This window comes from Nesoenas mayeri (genome assembly GCF_963082525.1).
Source record: "Nesoenas mayeri genome assembly, chromosome: 2".
NCBI lineage: Eukaryota > Metazoa > Chordata > Aves > Columbiformes > Columbidae > Nesoenas > Nesoenas mayeri.
Genome location: NC_137543.1, coordinates 160070889 through 160080295, shown reverse-complemented (window position 1 = coordinate 160080295; position 9407 = coordinate 160070889).

Below are 9407 nucleotides of genomic sequence, written 5' to 3'. Positions count from 1 at the left end.
AAAGAATGTTCCAGCCAGCTCTAATGGAAGCATCCTTCCTTTTTCTTTCTGTAACTTTCATATTTGATTGCTCAAATATGTGGCTATAAAGAAAGACAAGTTGAGTACTAATAGAAATGTAGTACATGACCAAATGCTGAGCAGTCACCTGTGAAGTGAAAGAGCAGAAAAATTAGAGGAATTTCACTTCCTTTTGTCTCAGTGCGTCATTACATGACTCACCAAATGTTCCTCTCCATCACATATCAGAATTCGAGGTACCAATGTTCTGGCAGTTTCCTTGCTGGGTACAGAGGTAACCACTTCCTGCTAAAAGCATCTGAATTGTTTTCAAATAGCTGATAAACGCAAGTGCCAAAAGGAAAGCAAGGGAAAAACAGAAAAAGAAACAAAAAAGAGAGAGAAACAAAAGGAACCCAACATTTTAAATGTGAGCTGCGAATTAATCAAATTAAATTTTATTATCACTGTGTCTCTCTGAGGAAAGAAAATTACTGGTGTTCCGATAGTTCGTACTTTATTAAAAGCCAATCTATTATTTTTTCCATAGCTTTTAAAGCAAGACAGACCAAGATTAAAATCCAACAGGTATTTAAAAGCTACTTTCCTTTTGTTACTGATCTTCTGAAAGGGCACTCAGGAGAACAGATGCATTAAAAGCTGAGGGATGAGGACAGACAGCACTTGCACCTGGTTCCTGCAGTACTTTTTCCCCTTAATATCCATGCAAATGCCAGAAACTGCAAAGCAAATGGCACATGCCAGCAAATTAGGTAAACACCTGCTTAAATACCGAAAAAAACTTTGGGATTTTCCCATCCTAGTATCTGATACAGATCAGGTAAATCACACCTCAAAATGATCTATTCTTCACTTTTGACAAGAAAGAGTGAGGCTTGGAACTGACTTTACAACCCTAGAGGTTATAAGGAAGATATGTATTTTACCTATTTATTTACAATGCCGGACACACTGGGAATCATTTCACCTAATACGTGTGTATTTTACAGTAGTTGTGAGCTTGGTTAAATACAATAAAGTGTTACATATTCATGAAAGTTTTAGGAACGCCTGTACATATTCATTACCTGTCCCCAAGAAGGCAGCTCTTATTGCAATGAGTTCCAGGAGACCATTTCCATAGTCTCCACCTCTGGCTCCTCCTGGTTGCAGCTGCGCAGTGATTGTGACCCCAGGTCCTCTTCTCTGTACACAGTCACCTTTGGTCCAGTGTGATGAGTTGGTTGGGTCTCAGACTGCTGAGTTGGTTAAAACTGACATATCTCCTGTCCTGTGCCCAAGTTTCTGTTATCTAGTTCACCCAAGGATGCACCAAAGATGCACCCAAGGATTATTATTTTTGCAAGGCATCAGTGAAGTCCTGTTTCTTGTACAATAAGTAACACAGAGCTAAGCAAGGCTAAGCAATAGTGATGCAGATTAAAGGGTTAGCTCTGTATGTGTCAAGTGTTATTTCTTTAAGTGTTAATTAGTTAATTGTCAATTCCCTGTATCAAGAGAGCCTGGGTTTCCTGGCTTGAATTTAGGCACCTGCCTCTTAGATGACAAAATAGTGTCAGATGAATCCCATCTCTTTGCACCTGACCAGATGATCCCCCTGGGACTTCATCTCTAATGGTAAACCCTTTCTTTCTTTATAGCAGTTTCCCATTGCAAAGACCATTAGACTCGCATTTCCTATGGAAAAAAGATATTCAGCAGGAAAAAAAAAAGAAGATGGTCAACAAAAGAACCCCCTGATACATTTAGTGGGTTGATCTTTTGATTTTTAATGGTTGGTAATTGTCTGTATTTCCTGCTGAATGATGCCAGAGCAAATTTTACATTAAAAAAGATACAAAAACCCCATTATTTGGACTAATATAATCCCTGTTCCAAAAAGAGACTGAAGTATGTGTGATGTGCGCAGTATTAACCATGGGAGTAGGTCAAGCTGGTTTCCACAACTGGTGTGAACTGTTTTCCAAGGACACAAAAACTCCTCAGAAACGTTACTGAAACTCGAAAACCAGCAGAAAAATTTCATTTCTTAATAAAACTTTGACATTTCCAAAATATTCCATATAGCCCTGGTTAGGCAATGAATAGTAAGTTAATGTTTCCAACACCTTTATTGTTGCAGCTGTTTATTTATCAGAAGGCAAGTGAAAAAATTATTATCTTTTTTTTTTAATTAACTCTATGATTAAATATCCACCTACTAGAATTGGAATCCATCTGCATTTCACATCTAGCCTTTTTACAAAAACGGAGCCTCACAGAGGTCACTGCAAGCTCTCCAAAATCCATTAAAATATATTAAAACACTATAAATGCACTACTAAAACAAAGACAGGGAACTACCAAGATTCTGTCACAAAAAGGAGCACTACATGATTTACAGAGCTGACTTCACAAATGCATTTACTACTGTCACAACCGAGGGACCGAGCCACCACGGGGACCCTTGTGAATGAGCTTCCCATATCTATGAGTAGCCAAGCAGCTGTGGCACTAATGATGGGTCACTTTTTAATACTTTTGTTTTCTTGGCATCTCAGATGGGTTTTGAAGCTTGAATTGAGCTCTGTAGAACCACAGCAATGCTGCTGCCTGTACTGGAGGTGGAGACTTTGGTGCCAAATCCACGCTTGCTGCTTGATGGGGTAAAGCCTCAGAGAACCCTTCTTCTGGCACGAGTTGTTTTCACTCAAACGCGAGCTCTGAGGCACCAATTAATACATGCAGATGATTCAGCCTTTGCTTTGTCAACTTTGCCATCTGCCTGCTTCTTCGTCATCTGTTCAAATGGGAGGGGATACACCACAGAAGTCCATCTCCTCCCAGACGCTCCCACCAGCAACACAAGGAGACTTGGCAGCCCCCAGAGGAACTCCAACAAATTCCCTTCATGTTTGGAGATAGAAAGTTATTATGACCATGACTGGTCTCCAATGTAACTGTAAAAGTGAAGGGACATATATTCTACTTAGCTGCCAGTCAACAGTGGCCCTGCAAACAGCTTGCAGGTTGCTCTCCAGTCGTGGCTGGTGGCCCAGGAGCCTGCAGACCATGCTCAGGGATGAGTATGAGCTTCCACAATACCTGAAATAGCAAGTGATAGGACCAAATAGCAAGTCCTAAGTAGTAAGTGATAGGACAAGAGGAAATGGCCTCAAGTTGCACCAGGGGAGGTTTAGATTGGATATTAGGAAGAAATTCTTCATGGAAGGGGTTGTCAGGTATTGGAACAGGCTGCCCAGGGCAGTGATGGAGTCACCATCCCTGGAGGGCTTTAAAAGACATGTAGATGAGGTTCTTAGGGACATGGTTTAGTGACAGTATTAGGTTAATGGTTGGACTTGATGATCTCGAGGGTCTATTCCAACCAAAATGATTCTATGAATCCACACTTGCAGTCTCACAACCTGTACAAGGTTTGACAGGCTGGCCTCAAAGGTGCTTTGGGCTTCCTTTCCTAAGGGACATCCAGTGTAAACACATGGCACAACCCTGTGGAGAGCCCTCCAGGTGCCTTTGCCATCATTTCAGTAGTCCCGAGCAAGCAGAAGAGGAAAGAAAGACATAAAAGCCTGCTGTATGATGGATAGTGGCGTCCATTGGTGCTGTACTGATTGCGGAGAGTCTCACTGGAAAAATGGTGAAATAATTCATCCATCGATTAGAACAACTTAATTGCTATTTGTCAAGGGAATCCGTCAAAAGTGTAATTCGGTTCCAGCAGGATGAGATTTGTGAAGGTCCCGGCTGCCATCTAGTGGAGTCATGACGTGTGTTCAGACTACAATCAATATGTAAATAGCATATAGGGGAATAACAGAGAAATAACCTATAATCTGTACACAAAGCATTTGAGAAAAATTCATAAAAAATAATAAATAGCCCAAACACCAACGAAACTGAGGAGAGAAACATATTGTGTCCACAGGAAACAGGAGGGGATAAAGGAACATTGATGTTGTCACACCCACTCTTTCTGAAACGGTTTTTGTCCTCTCTCTCACCTCTGTGGAAAAACACAGAAGAGTTTTCATTCCCAGCTAAAGACAAGTTTGGAATCTTTTCAGAGTAATCATATGGTATTTCAGTTCCACAACTCTTTTTTTGCTGGAAAAGGTGGCAGATAAATTCACGGGGAGTTCTCTTGACAACTTTCTGACCAGCACTATTTGTTCACACTCCTAGCAGATCAGAACATACATCAGGTCTAAGCTTCTACCTCATCTCTGATGGTGGCAAAAACACTTAGCGAAGAGTGTGAGCATAAGGCTCTTCTGAGAACTTCCCACTTGTGTCTGTGGTGTTTTCCACCTTTTCCACTCATTTGTCTAACCTTGTCTTGAACCCCCACAAAATTTGCATGTGTGACGAGGATTTGCAAAACAGTGTCATGCAGGGGATGAGGGAACTTTTCAAGGGAAAACCCTCTCACCTCCATGCTGACACTGCTCACTTTGCTTTAATGTGCTGTTGTTTCCCTTATGAAATTTAATATTGTTTCTGTAGACTCCACTGAATACAAAAGCACATTTAACACAATGTAAGCAGAATATCGTGTGGTGGGTATTTTTCCTATCAAGCTGATTTGGGCTCAATGTTCTCTTTTCCAGGTTGTTATTATCTGTGCAGTAAGGAGACTGAGAAAACTGTTACCCTGCTAATGCACTCAGTCTGGATTAGGTGAGGATTTTTCTCTAGTTCTAAAATCACTTCAAATCATCAGAAATGAATGCTATTATCAAAAAAGCTGTTTCTACAATTTTCTGTGTGCTGGTTTCAGCATTCATGAAGACATAGTCAATTGGATCAAGGAACTGGTCTGCCTGGAAACCAAACTGAGTTATTAAAATAAAGCTTGTGCTTGGGCAGGGCAGGGAAGGCACTACCTTACCCCCTGTCATTTCCTAACCTTGGCTTAGCTACAACAGCTCGAGGTGAATCCTTTTCTTAATTTAATGGTGTGGTTATAGCTGTTTGTTCTGGTTATGGAGAATCCAGGTTAGTAATTTCTGCTTCATCCATTGTTATTGGAGAATGGAAAAAGATCCATTTCAGGGTGCTTCTTCTCACCTTCCTAACACAGCTCTATCAAATTTCAAGTTGAAATTCGACTAAATGAGTATTTTCTGTCTGTGGCATAACGGGTAGCTGTTATAAGAAATAAACTATTTTTCTAATATTTTAAACATGCAAAAAGCAGTGAGAGATCAATCTGACCCGAGTTGAATTTAGGCAAAGGAAATGGATATCTATAGCCCTCCCATTTGTAAAGGTATTAACCCAAAGAAAGAACTATATGAGCTAAATTTGGAGCAAAGAGTGTCACCGTCACCTAGAGAGCTCTGCACATGACCGACTATGGTACAGATAAAACAATCTGTCAAGTTAAGTGATCATAACAGGAGAAATAAAGAAACACAGATTTATTATAGATATTTTTGTGTATACTGCAATATTAAGGATTTACTGTATGTTTTCCTGTTGCTTTAAGAAAGGTATTTCTTTTCCAGTTTGATACAGCAGTTTTGTTCAATCACATACAAAATGACAGGAAAACCCTACCGCTATATAAAATTACATATAATCTATTCACTTTATTTTCCCATATTATAAAATATTAATATATATTAAAAATTGATAGCATTTAACCAAAATATAGTGGAAATAAACATTTCCAGTCACTTAATACTATGACATGGAATATGAATACAATGCATTTTTAGTTGCTACTAAACAACACTGATGTTCTGCAAGTATAAACATAATGAAATATTCATACAAACTGCAATTCTGTTTTTAAACTCTTTAGTTATAAGATTTTCATAGTATATTATAAAATCATTTTCGCTAACCAAAAACCTCACCATTATTCTGATCTTTTTTGTGGTAGGCAAGATCAGATTGAAAGCTTTAGTCTTTCTGGATTTTTGAGAGACATTCACTTTAAGGATACCTTATTAATATCTTAATTTGATAATATGAGAGCACAATTCAAGCTAGACAGCGATCGTGTAGATATAATTCTCTTTTTTGCAATCAAAGGTGACGTGGTTCCTGTGTGTCTGATCTCAGTTTTAATTTCCAGACCTCCGCCTGATAATCAGGGAACAACATCACTATAATTAAAAGATGTTTCATGCTCATTCCCCATATTTTATAGACAGACAGGAACATCTCCCTTTTCCCACAGACACACATAGGCAACAGAAAAGATCTGGGATCCTAATATATGGAAGGTTTGCATGTACGAATTGGTTTAGATAATACATTTTGCCAGTAGAGTTTTTATTAGAATAATCAGTATAAAACTCACTAAACACTTTGGGCTACTTTCAGTAGTTTTATGTTTTCTCTTCCCTATAGTGTTCTACAGTAGGTCCAATGTCCTTATCTCTGTAGAGGACCTTTATATCCTTGGCAGAGGTACCGAGTCTTTGCTGTATTATCTAAGAAATCACAATTCAGATAAAGAAAAAACACTGAAAAGCTGTCCTTTCATCACTCAAATCTGAAATTATTCCATGCTGTAAAAACAATAACAGCAACCTTGCCTTGATGTTAGATAAAGATAGAAGAACCCAGGTGTTCACTGCAATATGATGCATCATTTAATTTTGTTAATATAAAATACATGGTGTTAGTTGGAGAGACTTTGCCATTGCTATTGATTTCCATTGAAGTTATTAACAGATATACTGTGTGGGGAAGCAATATAAGGTACTAAGCTTAACAGAAAAACAACAACAAAAACCACAAAGCAAACAAAAAACACAAACCAAACAAACAAAAACAAAGAATAAACACCCATGAACAGAGAAAACGAACAAAAAACCCCAAAACAAACAAACAAACAACACCCAAACCAACCAAAGAAACAAAACCACAAAACATAAAAACAAATCAAAACCTAAAAACCCCGACACTGTAAAAGAGCAATTGCCTGTCTGAGAAAATAATTAAAAAGGGAGGACAAAACTGATAGACAAGAGAAGAGTTGAACAGAAAATGTGACCTGACTGTGTAACATGGAAGAAATTAATTAAATACAATGAGATATTTCCATCCAAAAATAGAGGGAAATGGGGTGTCCAGTGATGCCATGCTGTCAGAAATGTTACTTATTTTTAAGGGTCTGGCAGGTATCTTTGAGGGTCGGAGGAGAAAATTCAATCAATGTCATACAACTGGTTGTGAAACAACATAAAAGCCAAGTCCAAGTGACTTAGATTACACGTAAACTGGCAGAATCCTGGCAGTTGTGCCTAAAACTGATCTTTTTTAAATTATTCTTTATTTCCCTGCTGCAACCTGTGGTGAGACCAGCTCATCCATCACACCTGAAGTTCTCTTTTCATTCTGTCTTTACTGACTGCGGTGTAAACCTTGTAGCAATTTGCACACCCTGGGAATGATGCTTTACCTTCAGGTCAATTTTCCATTGCTCTGGCCCTACTCCAAGTGAAAGTCAATCATACTTAGCATAATTTATTCTTCAAAGGTTAAGGAGTTTCTGCTACTCCCACTTTTCATACCTGTTTTATCAAACTTTGCACATAACAGACGGGAACTTCCAGAAACATAATCTTGTGTAATAAGTGTGGACATGCTCCTAAGCTAGAGTTAAGCTCGGTAAAAAAGATCTAAATTCACTGCAATTCCTCTCCTGAAAATTTGAAATTGTCTTAAGTTTTTAAATTCTGCTTAACACTTTATAATCAAGATTGAATTTGCTAAAAATGTACTGTAACCTTAATATCCGTGCTATGTCCATTCATAAGTGATGATCATATTCTAATTAAATAATTGGAATCGTGTCTTTAATTATTGCTGCTTCTTTTTTTTCTGTTTTCAGCTTTTCCACAGGAAAGCATTCCAACTATAGTAGCTTTTTATTTTGGAAATAAATGAAATGCCATTTGAAGATTCCTACCTCTGATCCTGTTAGAAAAAGACAAAGACACAGTTTTTGATAGCTCTATTTAGATGGGAATGTATACCACAGATACTTTAGTGCAGCCAGATATTATCGCTGTTACTTATGATACGATGCCAATGAACATTATTTGGACAGACTGGATATTCTTGATTCAGAGGGATTTAGGGCACATCCCTTAATTCAGGCTCCTACAAAAAGCAGAGCCCTGAGACATCCCTATATTCCTGTGTCTTCGTATCTATTACTAACATGTCCATTTAATGTCACAGTCATCCTAGTAATGCTATTTCAGACTTGTAGGACTTAATTGCCAGAAAATCCAATTGATACAGCCAAAGTTTACAAGAGTCTTAATATGACATGTTATATCACTTATTGGGATGTGGAGATAAGAAAATGCCACCACGCATTCAGAAATAAGATGAGCCAGACAATGACTGATCTTTTCAGCAGAAGAAAGAATTTCATTTATTTTTTCTCTCTTCTTTTATCTTTCAGTTATAGAACATGATGCCACTTCACAATTATACAATAACAGAAATGCAGAAGTTGTAGGAAATTTTTTGTTTGAGTTTGTATGGGCAGACATGGGTAAAATTTAGAGTTCTTAGCCTGAACCCCCTTTTTGGCTGACAGAGACCATGATCTTTTTGAAGCTGAAAATCTTCCTTCTCCAGGAAGGAAAACTCATTCAACTGCCTTGACACTCATGCTTACAGATTATGCCACTTTTTCACATTAGCTGGATGCTATATAACACCAAAAGCCATGCAAATTAATCTCTCTGTTAGTCTTTTGCTTTCAGCAGATGACCAGCCATTCAATACATGCTTCCATCTGACTTGCCTTGAATCCTTCTCCATAAGGGAAGGAAAGCAATGCAAACAATGTCTTGTACCCCGCTTTGTAATATGTCTTCAAAGGAGTCACTGCAGGTATGGAAATAAACGCTTTCCTCCCACTGCTCCCTCAGCCTCTTCTCTTACCCTCAGATCTGAATTCAGCTATTGCTGCATTTTTCACAGAGTGGAGGAAAAGCAATGAGAAAAATACTTTTGTTTGGGTTGGTTTGGTTGGTTTGGGGTTTTTTCTGGGTCTTTTGTATGTTTGTTTGGGTTTTTTTTTTTTTTCAGTGGACAGAGGAATACATCTCCTTCGAAGTCAGCTTTTACATAAAATCTAGATGGCATAATATTCCACTTCCTCAAGGTAGCTGTAGTTACCTGGATACAACAAAGGAAAAATGAAGGCAGGTCCACTTTGCTCTATCATAATTTCTGTTGTTTAAGTGGACTTGGCAGCTCATTGGAATGTCCAGAAGAGCAGGGTGAAAATGTATTGGTATGAGAGTCCTCAGTGTTCAGTACTGTTTAGATTTCTTCACTCCTTTCCAAGCCCTGATGTTCCCATTAAAGAGCTTTATCAATCCATTCATCTACAGGTTAAAACA